The sequence below is a fragment of the Etheostoma cragini genome, chromosome 17 (genome assembly GCF_013103735.1).
Source record: "Etheostoma cragini isolate CJK2018 chromosome 17, CSU_Ecrag_1.0, whole genome shotgun sequence".
Lineage (NCBI taxonomy): Eukaryota > Metazoa > Chordata > Actinopteri > Perciformes > Percidae > Etheostoma > Etheostoma cragini.
This window is the reverse complement of record NC_048423.1, coordinates 15,762,468-15,781,060: the sequence shown is the minus strand read 5'-3', so window position 1 is coordinate 15,781,060 and position 18,593 is coordinate 15,762,468. Positions and strand designations below refer to the sequence as shown.

Genomic DNA, 18,593 nt, shown 5'->3' with positions numbered 1-18,593 from the left:
GGATCTTTACCACATTGAAGCAAACATTACGTTCTTATCATCCAGACAGTAAGAAATACAAAAACAGTATGTGCTAGTTTACAAAGCTACCACTTTGCAGCTGTCGCCCTGGTCCTCCTACACGTCCTGCAATGCCCAGTTACATCCTGCTACGCTCTGCTGTGCCTTGTAATGCCGTGCAGTGCCCTCATATGCCATGATCTACTACAAACTACTATTTTTAGTCACTATTCCATTATCTTTTATTCTGATGGTTATTGCCACTCTTCATTTGAACCCCACCCGGCCCGTCAGACACCGCCTACCAAGAGCCTAGTTCCGTCCGAGGTTTCTTCCTAAAAGGGAGTTTTTCCTGTTGCATGTTGCTTGCTCTGGAGGGAACTACTAGAACTGTTGGGTTCTTGTAAATTATAGTGTGGTCTAGACCTACTCTCTGTAAAGTGTCTTGAGATATCTTTTGTAATGAATTGATACTATATATAAAATTGAATTGAACTTTATACTGATATCTATGGGGCCTTGATGTCAGACTAGAACCAATTATCAAGTGTCACTATAAAGCCATTCAAATGGTGACATGTTTTGTGCTTCACCCAGCGTCTTGAAACCTTTACACATGACTGTTTTAAGTGTATCGGCATTAATTAACCAGGTCAAATTGTTGTTTTTGACCAAATTAAAGCTACAACTAGTATCAATACAAACAATTCTAAGTTTGATATGTAATGCTTTTACAGCAGCATTGTTACATGAGACATGCATAAAAAAAAGTTATTTATCAATATATTAGCAGCGTGTGATGATTTTGTCAAGATGTCACAAAGCAGTTTGAGGCTGTTCAGGGCATACATCAGTATGTGAGTCAGTGAGTGATAGTCACCTTCAGGGGGGTCATCTCTGTTTACTGTGGCACTGTTTATATCAGTCACCGTGGATTGAGGTATTTTATAAAACTCACAGCTTGATGTGCTACCACATCCCTCAGCTGGTGTTATGGATGTTGTGAACAGACAGCCAAATGATTTCTAACTGGATTACTTTGCAGTTGACGTGCTGTATTAGAGGCACTTGTTCACTGCCTTATGCTTGCTGTAACATGTACTTGGGGAATCCATCAAAACTCTGGTGTGAAGAAGGTTTTATATAGCTTATTGCTGACTGTAAATAAGGAGCTAATGTGCAAAGCCTACTTCAGTGGTTGTGTTGTTGCAGATCCAAGGATTGCTACTTTCTGTACAGCGCTGCACTGTCGCACACTATTTTGTGATGCATGGACTGAAAGCTATTTCTGGTGTGGGTAGATCAAGTGGAAAACATTACAATTCATGAAGAGAAGTAGACGTCTGTCGAGGCATCCCTGAACATTGTTTAGCAAAGCTCCGCAAGCACAAGCAGTGGATCTTCAACTCTAACTAGACCAAGAGTGAGTAAGCTTTTAATGAGATCAGAAAGAATAAAGTGATACATTTTACCCAGAAGCACATCAGTATCACAAGTCTTCCAATCAAACAACATGCACTGAAGCAGGTCTTCTCAATTCATTCACTGTTTTCATTCAAGCTTGGAGCTTAGTTACTCTTGGTTGCATCCCAAAACAGATGTTTTTAAACTATAAAAAAGTAATAATGTCAGTTAAGTTTTTACCAGACAGAAATATTGCCTGGAAAGATTAAGGGTCTGGCATCGAGTAATGAAAGTCACCCATCTCGCTGGGCGGCACCAAGCGTGCATTTAAAAAACTCACTGCCCGAAATTGGATAACACTACGACCAATCACAAGAATACATGGGTGATGTATCCAGAGCACCACGCGCTTAGCTACCAGCAGAGGCAACTGGTAGATTAAATTGTCATCATCTGTTCAGCTCTCCTCTGGCCCGCCTTAATCCGATACACCGCTGTGATTGGTGCAGCTTGGCTACAAGTGTATAGTTAATGAGCATCATTACTCAATGCCAGAGTAACTTGCAAAGCAAATTCAAAATGTGCTCTCACGAGATGTCTGGATTTTCAGGGTAACAGAAATAGAGAATTTAAGTACAATTCAAATACATGTCTAATCAAATTTATTTATAAATGGATCTTCATAGTGGCTACAGGAACAGAATGTCTTTTCTGTTAGCTGCTTTAGTGTTTTGTTGAACATTAAGTGGAAAGACGAGTGCTGCCTGCTTGGTCCAATTTGTTTAGAAAAGCAATGTATCACTGTAGCATTTACTCAAATGACACACCCAGTGTCAACCTGATTGATAACTTGACATGATTTTGTTTCAGGCTCTGTGTCAACTCAAAAGAAAGTTATTAGCTGACTGCATGTCAAATACAGAGCTTACAGGCAATAAAGACATTAGGAATAAAATCTCTCTTCAAAGGCTGGGAAAGAGATTAGATGTTGCGTGCTATACCATCAAAAGGCTTGCAAAAGTTCAACATTGCTGCGTTTGCTTATATCAGATTGCAACCAGCTCTCCAAAGATAGAGGGAGAATGAGAGGTTTGAAGCTCAGTTCATCATGCGCCGAACAATAGGACTAGATTGCTCTGCTTGCACACCTCCAGCTCTGTGCGCTCGGCCCGAGGAGCCTCTGTTGTGGGCGTCCACAGAGACGAGTCATTTCAGGGCCGTGATAAGGGCCCTGCTTTGGGGAAGATACTGGGCTATTGTGGCTGAATTTCAGTACAATGGGCTGGCTGAAGATCTAACACACTGGGCCACAGTGCCACAGCCCTCTCCACGGGACGCACACACTCGCACTTGATAGCATTGTCCGTGTATGTCCAGTTCTTTATGTGGGTGTGCATGTTATCTACATAGTGGATAGTAGTAACTAAGTACATTCATTCAAGTACTGCACATAAGTACAAATTTGAAGTACTTGTATTTACTTGAGTATTTCAATTTCTGCTGTTTTTACCTCTACACACAATATTGTGTTTTTCACTCCACAGTATTCATTTAATAATTAAAGTTACTAGTTGCAGATGCAGATTGATTCAGAGCCATAATACAATATATGCTCAACAATAAAGGTTTATGTATTATTAGACCGTAGGTAAATATTTACTTTATTGAATCACAATCTAACCAGCAATATATAATACAAAGTAAGTTCCATTAGCCCCACCTTTACAGCGGCAACATTAGTGAGTTACACATTAATGTATCCATTATTATAATCCAATATTCTGAATACTTTTGATAATGAAAAGTAGGGTTTTCTGTTAACATTTTTGTACTTAAAAAACAATTTTAAATGCAGGTTTGTTTCTGTAACAAAGTAACAAAAACAGTAGTGTTGGTACTTTTGCTTAAGTAAAAGATATGAGTACTTCTTCCATTGCTAGTTATACAGTTGAGATACATTTGAGTTTGTCAGGTTATAGTCTCTCACATACACACACACACACAAACACACACACACATACACATACATACATTAAACTGTAAATGTCCACTATCTCAGGACACTGTCTTGGGACATCAAATAACAGATGTGTGTACATACAGTGTGTCTGCAAGACAAAGAGAGGGGTAAAAAGAGGACACAGTGTGATTGATTAGCTGTGAGTTTATCTCTTAGCCAGCACACTGTAGCCCTAATGCACTCGCCAGCACACAAAAGGCCCCAATGTCAGCGTGAAATTCACTCTTAAAAGCACCTATAGACTTCCATTGTGGAGGAATAAAAAATCGTGCCGTGGTCAGGGAGAGCAGATCCTTTAATCTAGAGAGACATGAGTGCAGGAATGATCCTTCAGATCACTAAAGATGAAAGAAATGGAGGTAAGGCTCTGCTTTTCTGTATCCTACACACAAATGAATCAGAAAAAATATGTAATTATGTTTAAACAATAGACCAGAAAGCTCTAATGTCTTCAAAATTGTAAAAAGGGTTCAGAAAGAAGCAGTGACAACCAGACACAACCAGTTGTCCATACAGTATTAGAGTTGTGTCCTTCTGCTAATGGCACACACACACTCCACTCATCTGGCTTTGGTTATTTTTCTCATTTTCAGATCTAATTTGGTTTAATTCAGGTTTACATAGGTTTAATCTGCAGATGAAAAATGTGGTCTGACATTGTATTTGGCTGCCACAGATGTGCTCTAGATGGCCAATGTTTTTAATGAAGCTTTTCAAGGTCCCAGCAGCCCGGCATTACTGACACATTCTGAACACCAGAGACAGATTGGAAGTCTGTAATAAGCTCTGCTGTGCTGGGCTGCTCAGGACAAAATTGATGTGTAGAGATTTCACCTTTCAACATCACTCTTGTTTGGGCTTTGGTATTAAGCACTCCACTGTGCCGATGGCGCTGCTCCCAGAACAGGTGTTTACATCCCTTTTCCCGTTCTGTGAATGATCTGTTTACCTTAGTAACATTTATCATTTAGGACACCTTATAATAGATTTCATCTCAACACAGAGCCAGAGATTTAACAGTGACTTGTGACAAATGTCAAGTGATTATAAGGAATAAATACAGTATGGTGTATGCTTTGTATGACTCTGTTTTTCTGTGGGAATGGATATCAGTTTAGGAGGCTGTCTGGGTTTTGGCAGATAGAGCAATAATATGAGGCAGTCATTGTCATTCAGCTGAATAAGATGGATGGTTTCCGTAATCATGGCTACATTGTGTGGTTCACCTTTTAGAAAATGTGAATTACATTTTTGAGTATAGTTACCCGCTTTATCAAACAAGCATGGTAAGCAGACAGTAGTCTCGCTTTGCCAGACCTTCTTTCACAGCGCTGCGGAGGAGGGTCTGGCTAGTTTACACAGTAATCCAGGATGGGAGACAAACAAGCTCTGGTTTATTGGCATTTATTTAAAGCTCCCATGACCTATATGTTATATAGGCCTTAGTGGTCCCCTAATACCATATCTGAAATATCTTTCCCAAAATCCTGCCTTGGTGCAGAATTACAGCCACTAGAGCCAGTTCCACAATGAGCTTTCCTTAGTATGTGCCATTTCTGAGGTGGAGGCCGGGGGAGTGGCTTTGACCAACTGCCACTTTGCTAGTTTGAAAGCCATGATGTCTCTCTCTCATGGGTGGGCCAAATTATCTGGGCGCCATTGTCACTTTGTACCAGCCACTTATTTTGCATCATAAAGGTGAAAAACAGGAATTGCCGTGTTTCTATGAGCCTACTCGTGGACATTATGCCGTCATCACGTGCTGTAGAAGGGGGGGTAGTATCTATTCAACTTTAACTTATAATTGCACCTTCAACAATGTAGCTGTCCTCAATTTTGGTCACCTTGTACATCGTCTGCAGTTTTTCCTGCATCCACCGTGTGTGTGTGTGTGTGTGTGTGTGTGTGTGTGTGTGTGTGTGTGTGTGTGTGTGTGTGTGTGTGTGTGTGTGTGTGTGTGTGTGTGTGTGTGTGTGTGTGTGTGTGTGTGTGTGTGTGTGTCTGTGTGTGCGTGCGCGTGCGCGTGCGTGCCTGCGTGCGGGAAAAGGAGCAGCAGCCTTGTCCGCTGCAGCGAACCAACTGGAGTGAAACAGCAGCAACTTTATGGCGAAAAATTGTTACAGCGTACATTAATGTTAAAAATGTTTACAGTTTGGCAGAACATCTTTCACTGTACATTTGGTAAATTTTATATCAGAAACAAGGAAATAAAGTTGACCCGTTTTCACTCCCGCTTGGTCAGTGGCTGCACGCGGGACTGCTGGAATTGTCGCGAGTAAAGAAAATGCGATAGGGGGCCCCGGCTGTCAATCAATTTCTTCCAGTGATGCTGGCCCCTGATTGGTCCGGGCCAGTAAGCAACTGCGTACCCTGTTTACAGATAGTTACACGTCTGAATCCCTCAATTCTCAGGTAGATTGACAGTGTTACCCGCCAATTGCAAATTTCACCCACATTCGGGGGGGTGGGTGGTTGTTAATTTTATGCCCTGCATGGGACCTTTAAAATGACGAGTTGCCCCAGAGAACACAATACAGAGTCAAGGTTCCATCTCTTTTTCCAAGCTAGTCTCTGTTAGATTAAAACTTGTCTGTGGGACCCATAAGGCCACTAAGGATTATTTTTATTACTGGTTAATCTGGTTATTATTTTCTTCATTAATCAATGTTTGTTACATAAAAGGCAAAAAATATTTCCAAAAGTCAATTTTTTTGTTTTGACCAACAGTCAAAGACATAAAGATATTTAGTTTGAGATCATAGAAGACAAATAAATATTTACATTTGAGGACCAGGAAAGAGTGATTTTTGGCACTTTTGCTTAAAAAATATTTAAAGAATCAACCAATTCTACAATGCATTTACATACTATCTCCTTTTCCTTTCCTCTGTAATTTCAAAAATGTTCAATTCAAATATTAATGAAAAAAGCAAACAAAAACATCATTGCTTTATCTTAGTTAAAATGACCCTATGTTTAAATGTTATTGTTCGGTACAGCGGTAGATACAGATTTAGATTAGAGTATGGACTGAAGACCCCGGAAAATTTAGCTTAGAGTGATAAAATAAAACTCCATTGGAAAAACACTTTGAAAAGTAAAATCTACTGGAGGAGAAGCTAACATTAATTGGGTCGGTACTTTAGCTCTCTGTTGCTGCAGTGCCTCTTCGTGGTGTTTTTATTGTTTAGTATCTAGTGAAAAGACATGTGCCAAGTGTCACATCTGCAGCCGAGAGAGGCACAAATTTGCTCCACGCATGCCTCGAGGATACCGATGTGCCACTGATGGGTTTGTGCAACTGGCATGGTGTTCAAAGGCAGCAGTGGTCTTTTGAAGTCAGTGTCTGGCCCATTTGAATCGTTTGCTGTGACTGAGAGCATAAGGGAGATACGGCCAGATCAGGAGCTGAGAGCATGACTAAACACTCTGTCCTCGTACCGTACTGTCTTGTTTGGATGGAGACGCACAGTTTGACCTGAGATAACTGTATTCTCTCTTTAGCCTCCCTGTCAAACACCTGCAAATTTGTCTATAGAAATGCTTTAGAGGGAGTGTGTGAATGCCTTATTAGTATTTTCTGTCAGATAATTACTTTTCTGGCACTAGCGCAAATGCATGTAATGTAGTCTAATACATTAGTGGCAGCCATTTGGCCCAAGGCAGTAGAAAGGGGATTTTATGGCTTTTATGATCTGAGGATTTTATTATCTGACTCACTCTGGATAATATGATGTGTGCTCTTTGATTCCCTTGACCTCAGATTAGTGTAGTTAAAATACTACTAGTTTCACTGTTTTAAATAGATTTAAGATGATATGGATCCAATTTTTTGTATTGACACTAGTGGAATTTATTTCTTCAATGGTTAACTTTTTAGCACTTTATGTTATCTGCGGTGGAGGCAAGCAGTTTTGATTATGCGCTCCTGCTGTCAAAGATAAAGAAAAGTTTATCATGAGCAGCAAATGCTACAGTATTTTCAATGTTTATCTGAGTGGTCTGATTGAGCTCTTCCCTTCAGAGAGAAATCTTCTCTGCACAAATGGGGATTAAGCCTATCATCTCGCTATCTTGTCCGACACACCAAGGTGTTGCTTTACTCCTTGTAATTGCAGAATGATCACCTTATTCTCTGATGAAAGGTGACTTCTGTTCTGAGGCTAAGTGAATATTGAATTTTCTGTTAATGCTCTGTCCCTACTTAGAATGAAAAGAATAAATAAAAGGACAGATTACATATCTCTCTCTCGCCCTGAAATAACCAAATAATTAAACAACTGTTTGTTGAAGAACTAAAATAAAGATTTGAATGTAACTGCTATGGCTTCTGTTGTTACAGAGTTAACTAACAAGTAATAATCACCATTAGAAAAATCAGCACATCACACATAATTCATCTACATAGGTAATACAGATCGCTGGTTCTTGTTTGGGACTATGTAGAAATATTTCATGGTGAGTAAGACCTCAATGTTAAATTGTTTGGGGCCGCTATCTCCATGATATCCAGGTGCTCTCGTACACATGCACCGAGCCCACCAATAAATATAGCCCACTGGACTCTAATGCATGGACACTGAGATATGATGCCCTCTGAGTTCAGCTCTCTCCGTTGGTGCAGATACTGTAAGCCAGTCTCCATGCTTACCGTGCTGGAACAAGCTATCTTAATGACATGCTAATTGATTTAGTGTAGCACAGATAGCGGTAGGCTGGCACACCGTGATAAAGCGAGAGTGTGTCGAGCTGTTGGTTCAGAAGAGGACAGGAGACTCATCAAACTCCAACTCGCTCAGTCAATTTTACACTGCAGTACCCCACACTGAAGCATGGAGACCTTTACTGTGGAGGTGTGTGTGTGTGTGTGTGTGTGTGTGTGTGTGTATGTGTGTGTGTGTGTGTGTGTGTGTGTGTGTTTAGACTGTTTAGTGTTTGCTCTTGTAAGTACAGTACGTTACCCAGTAAGCTCATTTTAAGACTGCCGCAAGTTCAAACAACAAAAACCTCTGCTGCTCATCAGAGCCATTAATTAGGTTGTCTATCTATGGCCTGCAGAAACAGATAGTGGATGAAAAACATTATGACCACTCCACTGTCCACCCACTCAGTTGGGCTGATATTAAGCCATAAAGTCTGGGACACACAAACAACCTTGGTTAACATTGTTAGTTTAATGAACTGCTTATTGGTAGGTACAGCAAACGAAAAAGTAATATATAGTCAATATGTACAATTAGGTATATACAAGCATATAAAGTTTCCCTTCAATAGCATTTTATTGCATCTGACACCAATATCAAGTCTAACAAGTGTTAACTGAATATTTTTTAATCCCTTATCAAACATATTTAAGTTTTTACAGTTTTAAGTGACAAGAGTTATGAATCATTTTTAAATGTTGGCTGTACACAGTAGGCTGCAAATTTCGGTATATACATTTTATCCTGGATAAGTAAAAGAGAGAAAATGCAACTGTTAGTACTTAATAGGCAAATTAGATCAACTTTTTTGGGGGGTATTTAGTTTTTATTCACACCGTAAGAAGTGTGATTCCCAAACTCCAAGTCCATTTAGTGTGCAGCTCAGTGACCAGAAAAAGATGGTTGATGTGTAGTGAACAAGCTGGTTTGCTGCAGCTGTCATCAGATTCCGATGTATCATTTTCCACAAAACCTTTGCCCAGCACCTGCATAATTAATGACAGGTTTAATAAAGTAGTCTACAAGTTTTATTTGAAAAGATTTAGAAAGAAGTATCTCAAAAATAAAAATTAAGATTAGGGCAATGTACAGTAACATAATGAAACGAAAAACTTAACAGCAACAAAATGCTTGACTTTTCAAATATTTGTATCTGTATGGGGACACCTCTCATGCGGCGGCAGCCTCTTTCAATATTCACAGTTGGTCATTATCGGCCACCTCATCAACAAACTTGTCTGCAGTGCAAATATTTGTGTATATACAGTGTGTCTAATTCTGTATGGAGAGGACATATGCAGGGCTTCCAGGTGCTACGGATGTTGAAGGGTTGAGTCTCGGTTCAGGGAGGAGGGGTGGAGACCACCGCAGTGATTACTTTAGCTGTTGCTGTGTGATTGCGTGGTCTCTGGCATGTGATTAGGGCGAATGGGCCGTATATCTTACCATCTCAAAGGGGGGATCAAATCAGCCTCAAAGCCTGGCTTCAGGCAGTGGTCCATTTGAAAGTCAATGTTTTATTTTTAAGCATTAATTACTTGATCAAGGCACTTTTTTGCCCAAGGTTGTATTCAGAAGTGAGGGTTGCCACAGTTAGAGGGTCTCTAGTGTTTGCATATGTCATGTCACACGTCCCCATCAAGCTGTTTTTTTTATTTGTGCACGACAAATTAAAATTAGCCAGATTTAGAGACACACTTTGCTAATAGACACTTGTCTTTCCCTAGATATTCCATTCATACATCTACATATAACCATATAATAAGCTATTGTAGTTTTTGTCAATTGCTAGACGAGTTCATGTGGACCAAACTCTAGTTTGTTTTTCATTGCTAGAACACAGTTTTCAAAACTACACACTTATGCCATGGCTTAACCACAACATGTACAACACTGTGGATTTACAGCACTTTGTTCAAATGCTAACACACTGCTGTCAAACTGTTAACCATGCATTCAAAACAGAATAGATTTAGGTATGATGCCTATCAAACACTCCTGATGGCAATTTTAGCTGAAAGCATAAGCAGGTGTCTTGTTTTATACTAGTTATTGAACATATACGATATTTATATAGAGAAAGCGCAGAAAGCCTTTTTTTATACAATCACTATATAAGAATTACAGTAAACAAGTTTTTAGTGTACTGTTTGAGAGAAACAGGTAAAAGAGCAAAGATACCAACATGTCCAGGGTAGATGCCTGAGGTTACATACACAGTTATAAAAAAAGTATAAAAAACACTACCTTTACTGTACCTGTTTTTCAAAAAAGTAATGGAGGTGAAAGCAATGGAACCACCACATTCATTTGTATTTAGAGATGATGCAGAAATTGACTGTGATAAAAAAAACTTGCCACATGATGCTGGAGAGAGGCAGTATTAATCACACAATTCTTTGTTACTGTTGTGCACCTTTATTTATTTTTTCCCCAGTAATTTCATAAATTACTAGGGACAAAATACTATATTGAAGCAAACTGCTGAGCTTCATTCCTTCTTCTTTACCTTACGTAAAAATTGGTATATTATGAATCTATATCTTTTCTTTAAAGAAACTATTGAGTACTGTGATGTCACTCAAATTGTTCAAACTGTAAAGATGAAAAGTTTGTGATTTTTGTATTGGTGTTTGAGGCTGGTGTTTTTACTCTGTTTGTGTTCTGAGTGACAGTGTGTGTTTTCTCAGTGAGGGTTGCTCATAGTGTTTGGCTGCACTCATCCTGTTTTGAGACATGTGTTAGGAGTTGTGTTGCTTTGAATGAGTTTTGCAGGAGATGTGAACGGTTTAGCTCAGGTGACTGTTGGTAGTGCAGACTGCAGTTAGAGTTTTGCACATGTGGCTTCAGTTGTGCCCACTGTCTTTTAGCAATCAAAAAGAACTATAATCTTTGTCTTTGAACAAACCAGCAGTATTATGCCAGCAGTATTATGAAAGCTATTCAAGTCGAGATGAAAATGTTCATATTTCCAGTGATGCCCAATTGATTCAGTGAACCATAAATGTGTGTAAATGCTCTTCAAAGTTGTGTTAAAGGTTGATGCTGTGGTTCAGTTTGACTCACGCTGAGTTCTGAAGAGCTAATCCCCCATGCAGTTTGCCTTTTCTAAGAGAGCTTTCTATTGAGCTGCAGGAAGAGAGATGTTTAAAGCCCTGGGTCAGTGTGTGTCATTACCAGGTGTGAATATGGCCAGATGTAAGCAGCCTTTTGCCTTACCACCCTTACCACCCCTACATTGAGCAGAACTCAACATTATGTCTGTGTTTGACTGTTACGTTTGCTGAGGAATAATTTTCACAGTGCTGATTGACAAGGGCCCCTTTCTCTGTGTGACACAGCCGCTAAGGCAAGCACAGTAGGTGTGGTACATGTTGTAACTCAACAGGGCTTCAGAGATGTGGCTGGGCACTGAGCGTCAGCTACATAGTAGAGGAGGATGATGGATAGAACAGGTGGTACTCACTGTGTGAGGGCTGTAGGGCTAAATTTCAGAAATTAGATGCTTTAGTGTATACAACCGCTACTCACTTTTCTCTTAGTCAGATAACAGCCGACTCATCACATCACCTGCTCTATAAAAAGTTGGGACCCTTTTCATCTCTGTGAATTGCTATATTAACTGTACAGGTTGGTGAAGCTGTAGGCAGGAGTGCCAAGGCCGAGAGACAACCAAGTGTGTTTACGCCGCTTTACTATGCAAATGCGAAAAATTATTAAACGAAGTGGCTTACTTTTTCTGATGTTTATAACTGCTGTGCATGTTAACAATGTGACCCAAGCTTGAACCTTCGTCAGAGCTGTCTCCTCTTTGCCTAGTGCAACGTCCCCGGACCAGACACTATCTGCTGGCCTGCTGTATCCCCAGGCTGTCTGGAGTAATCAAAGGAGGGCAGCATTAATTACTTGACCCTGGCAGGAAGCCAGGTGGTCTGGCATGGGTCATCACCTGCCCGGGGAAAGGTTGCCCCTTCATCCTCTCATCGACCATCCTCCCTCTCCCTTCTTTACCTTCACCTTCTGCCACAACCAAACCCCAGGAAGTTACAGCCTGCTCTCTCTCTTTCTTATGCTGCAATGTCACCCCGGCCAAATGCCCGTCTTATTTTCCAAGCCGCAGTGCATCTAACCTCAAACAGTAATAACATTCCATTTGCAATAATAGCCAAAATTGGAATTGGGCCTGCATGCTTTCCATAAACCTATTTCAGACAATGGTCCTATTCCTAATACACAATGTCTGTCTCTATATTTCGGTATAAACATCTTAGAAGGTGCTGTTCCAGGAAGGGCAGGGGTTTGTCTGACTTATAGCTGATACATTCATCAAGCTCGTGCCAAGCCAATATCACACTGTCAGAAAGGAGCATGTGGCATTCTATCACCATGAGAGGCTGTGACAGAACAAGTCCTTTCCCATTACACTCTCTCAGGGCAATCTCTGATATTGCCTCTCTGCTTCTTCCTAATGCTGTTTATTTCAGTTGTTTGCACTGGTGGATTCCAAATTGCTGGATTTTCCACTATGGACCTTAATCACTGTAAGCCTAACTGAATTTGAGCATTACTATGTAAGTAATGTATTGAAGAGTGTGGAGCTGCTCCCCTCATGTCTTTTCTAAATGGCTGGGAGCCATACCTATGTTGCGTATTTATTGGTAAGTCTATATTTCAGTGTTAAATATTTTAATGCCGCAATAAACAGTATTTCAATTTCAAATCGATAAACTGGCCTACATAAATCCTGTGCACTCACCTGCTTTCTTGTTACAGGCAGACTGCAGTGCAGGGCTCAAGGTTCTTTGATCTGTAACTGCCTATATTCCTCTTCCTCATTTAATAGGCTGACAAAGGGTTCTTCCTCCTCATCCCAGACCCATTAAAGGGAGACGTTGATGTGCCCAGCCTTTCCTATCACTCTGTATTCTCTGTGTTTCCTATTCTTTATTCAGCGGAGGCTGTTGAGAAGCTGTCGTCCTGTAGAGTGGTCTCTAGTCCGCTCCTGTGTTCTCCCCGCCTGGAGTTCTGAATTCCTATTTACGTGCTGAACTTTGACAGTACACCAGAGTCTGTCCCTGCTCAGTCGGCATAGCTAAAGCAGTGTTCCTATGACGTTTAACTTGTTCTGCTTCTATGATTTCCTCTTGGCTGAGAAAAAGGTGGACTGAAGTAGACTGGGTAAAAGTAAAGTGTATGGAAAAAGTGTATGCTAAGCAGAAACTGCACACTGAAAACATTTTTTTTTGGATACACTTTCTCCCAATTTTTTCTAAGTTTAGACAATCTCTAAATCTGATATCCAGTAGCAGCTTGTTTTAATCACCGTTAACAGTCTCTCCTGAGTGCTGAAATGAAAATGTACCCCCTCATGAAGTCATGGGATTAGATTTGTTCACAGTTATGGGATAAAAAGCACTTTCACTCTGTAATGTGAATAGCTCAGATAGAGTTTTTTATAAAAGCTTTGATGGACATCAAATCTAATCTCAAGGATACAGAGCCAAAGTATTCTGGCAAATCTGGTACGATTTTCTGCCTTTGATGCACAATAATTCAGCTTTCTCATCTGAAGAGGGCAAACCTCAAACTAACCAGACACAAATTCTCAAAGAATGAGGGTATACTGCAGACATTTTTTCTCCAAAGGAAACTATTGATTAGTTCACATGTCTGTCAGGCTATGGGATTTTTTTAGTACTTTCATGGCATAGTCATCTGTCCAATATTTGTCCTTACTCGTAAAACTCAGAAAGTTCATGTTGTAAGTTGAATGTCGATTGGCTTTTCTTCATTGCTTGGGGCTATTAATTAAATATGTGCACATAGCCATATTTTTATCCAACTGTCTCATAAAGTTTGGAAATGTCACAAAAATAAAATGTAAATGAGATGAATTCCCTTCAGCTGAGTTAAAGAGAATAAAAAGGCCTTTTGAATATGAGAAATCACAACCTTTGTAAAAAATGACAGTCTTTGAAGAGAATATATTCTAATAATTGCATTGGGGAAGCTTTTTAATGATGCTTGAATGTGTATTAATTTACATATGTCCCATCAGAATTCCTAAAGACCCTTTGTATCTATTGTGCATTGTAAATTAAATTTTAATTATAATCAAAACTATAAATAATACTTCTTAAAAGAGTGTGTTCAACACAAGAGTTTTTAAAAGGAGGAAGGTAGAAAAATGGCGTATCCTCTAATCATTGTTGTGCAGTATATTGTTGGCTTGTTAGGAGCCAGGCTTGTGCTGCACTGTGTGCTTTGAATAACAAGGTTTAAATAACGCAGGTTCATCATGACGAACAAAGGCGGTTGAAATAAATGGACTCCACTGAGCCAAATGGGGTAATGAGTTATCTTCCATGTACTGAGAATCATTCTGATGCTGATAGTCATACTGAGAAAATGAGAATTGAATTGTGAATTCATTTGAACTGCCTGTAGTACCTAGTCTGGCTCTCATCAGATCAAGCCAAGCTCAATAGATTTGAGATGGAGCATTGGTCTGGGGAGTCTGCTTTGTATTTTCTCCACACCAGAGGCGTGACCAACGGGCATAGTTCAAATGACTGTACAATTGGATAGTCCTTCAACCAAGCAGACCAATGATCTGGGTGACGTAGAAGCAACAGCGGTGTCAAAGAGTTGATGGCCGCTATTTTAAATGTAAACAAGAACCTGCTTAAAACCGCCAATTGCACGCCAGGTAGATAAGCCAGTTTGTGATTGGTTCCCTCAAAATTGTGAACTGAAGCAGAAGAATTAAACGTGCAGGTTTCCGGACTGAGCTGCAGGGTGAAATCAACTCCCTGCAATCAGCCGATTAAAACCTATTGTCAAGCTGCCAGGCTAATACAGTAATAACAATAGTTATGAATGCTGCATTATGTCACTCGTATCAATTTAGAGAAGTGTAATCAGCCATATGCCAATGTCTAATATTGTTATTGAGGTATAGTGAATACCCCTGTTCACACCTGTGCTTCTGTTTGTGAGCATCCCTTCTTAATGTAAACTAATGAAATACTGTATCAGCTTTAGCTGAGGTTGGCTTCTGGCAGGAAAGCTGAATGCCGCCCGTGCTGTATTTCAATGCCTAACTAAAATTAAATATGCTGTCATCCTCGCTCTCACAAGCCAAGCTCTCGGTCTGAGATGTTGCCCTGTGTACCATAAAACAAGATGGATGTAATGAAGATAGACGGACTGTCTGAGCCACGACCTTCATAACACACACAGAGTACACTTGAGCTTGCTTAACTCTCCAAACACTGTTTAGAAGAGTGCTTCTCTCCATCTCTGATACATCGTCTTTGCGTCTAGTATCCTTCAGATGTTTTCATAGCACTCTGTTTATGCAGTGAAACAGTTTACACAAGCCTTGTTTAAAAAAGCTACAATGCAAAATAATCACCCACTTTGTGTCCGCCGCTGTCAAGGCAAACTGAATGCCATTAAAGTATGAACACTGGGTAGGCACTTTTCATCCTCATCTGACAGACAGATTGAGAGAGATCTCTGGAAGGCTTTGAGCTTTTTTGCCGTTTGAGTTCTCTCAACACGACCTGATAAGACCCCATTCATCCTTTCTCCCTTCATCAGCCAGGCAGCAGTTGGACCATAACCAAATTCAGCATGTCACATCATCACCAAGACTTCAGACATGCTATTGTCTACGTGCTGCTGACAGAGTGCTCAGTGGCAGCTCGTGGTTCTTGATAAGCTAACAAAGACATCTTTCAGGTTTAGTTTTAAGCATGGCCTGTTCCCGCATGTACAGTACGCACCCGTGTATGTGCATGTTTATGCTCGTTTTTGTTTAGTACAGCATCATTCTGCATTAAATGGCACTTATTGAACTCCATTTGTAACATGAATACATTTTTAAATTGGATCAAGCTAGCATAGCGTCAATTTGTGAATCATACAAACAGTGTTTTCTTCTGGGTGCATGATAGGCCTTGTATTGTAGACCTAAGAGGGTTGCATCATCTGACAGCTTCGTGGTTATTTCTGACAGAGCAGACTTATTTATGTCTCTCATCCTGTGTGCAGCTTCTCTGAAGGCCTATACAAACCACAGAGACTGCACAGCTCTTGACAGGGTATCACACTACAAAGCCCTCATACTCAGTTTTGATTGGCAGCAGCCAACCTCCAATTTCCGTGTTTCTGTTGCCATGAAATCTGGCTCTTAGCAGGTTCTTGTCATGTTTGATGTAGGGATTTAATGGTTTATTATGAGTCTGACACTAGTCAGAACTAATGGTTTAGTCTGTGCCCTTGAATTTAGTAGCGGCTCTTTGGATCAGAGGACATGTCACTCTAATTTGCTCATTTGAATATAAGGTTTATTTAATTTCTTTCTTCTAATGTTGACTTTAAAAAGAGACGAAGAACAGCAACAGTAACCTTGCAATTTCTGGTGAGTATTTTCTATTTTATTTCAATGTTTGTAGATGGAGAGAGCGCGGGGGAGAGAATAGTAAGTATTGGTCGATATACAGTAGGTATCATTGTCCAAAATTTCAGACAAAATATTGAATTTGTTAAAACAGTTTCACAGTCCACTAATAATGTTCTCACCAGGGTTCGAAGATGACACACTGAATGACTTAAGAGTAATACAATTCGTATCACAGTCATACTTCAGTTGACCATTCATCTCATGGTTGCAATTCCAGGAGGGATTTGAGGAGAAAATTAAAAAGAAAATTAAAAGAATTTCAATTAAGTGATTTGCTGAATTGGAGGGAAAATGGCAGTGATGTGGAAAAGGCTTTTAATCTTGGTGAGCCACCTCTTGTTCCATTAAGCTCTTATCCCCTGCTTATCTCAGTAATCATTCCTCCCAATGCTAGCAGTCTTGGCGATTTTTAATGAACCCATTATGTCCTGATTCAGTCCACCAGGACTGGCAGGCACACCAGACGCTCATGAAGTGGGCTGGAAACAATCAAAGTAAAATCAGGCTCTGGTGATGATGCTACTGCCCAGTTAGAGACAGAGAAATATTGCCCACAAAATTCCCAATGTGGCTTTTGAGAGGTCAAAAATCCTGCAACCAGGGCCGAAAAATAAATACTGTGTTAAGAAAACTCGGTAGAGTTTCTCTGCCTCCAAGCACAGTTGTGGCCTCAAAGTTGTTTATGTTAACCTTTTTGCATCATTACAATGTTGCTCCTAGAGAATGGTCAGTGCTGGAGAGGCATTTGTGAATCATCTGTCTAAGTGAAAAAGACATGATCGACAGAAGCTCAAAGACAAATCCCAGCTAAATGTAGTCTTCAGTGCAGCAATGCCCTTGTATACCGATAACTGTTCATATAGATATGAACAGAACAGAAAGTAAACAATAGTACTGAAGGACAGACATGGAAAAGTGTGGCTACGGGTACTGATTGAAAGAGTCCTCTGTTGTAAATGTTGATCTAGGCAATTTCTTTATAGGATTAGGATGTGCTGTTCTGTTCCCTCTGTCAGTTCACTCTGCTAGTCATTTTCTGTATTTCCCACCTCTGTGCCAAGTCGGATCTGCTGCTCTTATGTGGAGCTCTGCGTTGCTGTGTGGGCTAGCCTTACCACCTGCAGTAAAAAGCTAAATACAATCTTTATTTTATTCATGCCGATCTTGTCTCAGCAGACATTCTGTTTGAGAATTCTTCTTTGTGGTTTTGAATGTGCATTGAACATGTTTGATTCCCTCTTCTGATTTTAATAGATAAGTAAGGCAAACTTCAAAAGGCTTCAGATGATGCACACTGTCTTGCCTGCACGAGCTAGGACACACATCCGCTCCTTTTTGGTTTTAGGGCTCAATAATTAAGGAGTTGCTTTATAAAAATAAAGGTAGTGTTTTATTCAGGTCACACAGGGAAACATAGTTTGTGTGGTGACTTAAAGCAGTTATCACCCCATGAACGCTTAGCAGCTATTTGAACTGACTTTGTTTTATGCGTGCATGAACAATATGTAACCCTTTTAACATATTCACTTATTCAATTCAATTTTACTTATAGTATCAATTCATAGCAAGAATTATCTCAAGACACTTTACAGATAGAGTACGTCTAGAACACACTCTACAATTTACAATTACTGTAATTCCCACAAGAGCAAGCCTTTATTGCGACAGTGGTGAGGAAAAACTTCCTTTTAGGGAGAAACCTCAGACAGACCCAGGCTGTTGGTAGGCGGTGTCTGATGGGGCCGGTTGGGGGTGTAATGAATAGTGGCAATGACAGTCACAATAAAAGATAGTGGAACAGTGACTAGAAATAGTAGTTTGTGGTAATTCATGCCATAGCAGGGCAGTGCAGGGCGTCACAGGGCACATCAGGACGTAGCGGGACTTTGCAGGGCACTGCTGAGCGTAGCAGGATGGAACCAGGCATCGCAGAAGCACTTTTACCAAATCACTGGATTTGTGTATGGGCTTTCTTTTGGTATGATTATTTACTAGA

General features: G+C 40.2%; 1 protein-coding gene and 1 long non-coding RNA gene across 7 annotated transcripts in view; one reads left to right on the top strand and one right to left on the bottom strand.

The window, feature by feature from the left end:
- macrod2 (mono-ADP ribosylhydrolase 2) overlaps window positions 1-18,593 on the top strand; it is a 415,852-nt gene that overhangs the window by 324,843 nt on the left and 72,416 nt on the right. The window lies entirely within an intron of this gene.
- Window positions 75-18,476, bottom strand: LOC117960043. The gene is made up of 3 exons (XR_004660058.1): window positions 18,224-18,476; window positions 4,805-4,811; window positions 75-86 (listed from the first exon to the last, which is right to left on the bottom strand). It is a non-coding gene; the product is annotated as an uncharacterized LOC117960043 (long non-coding RNA).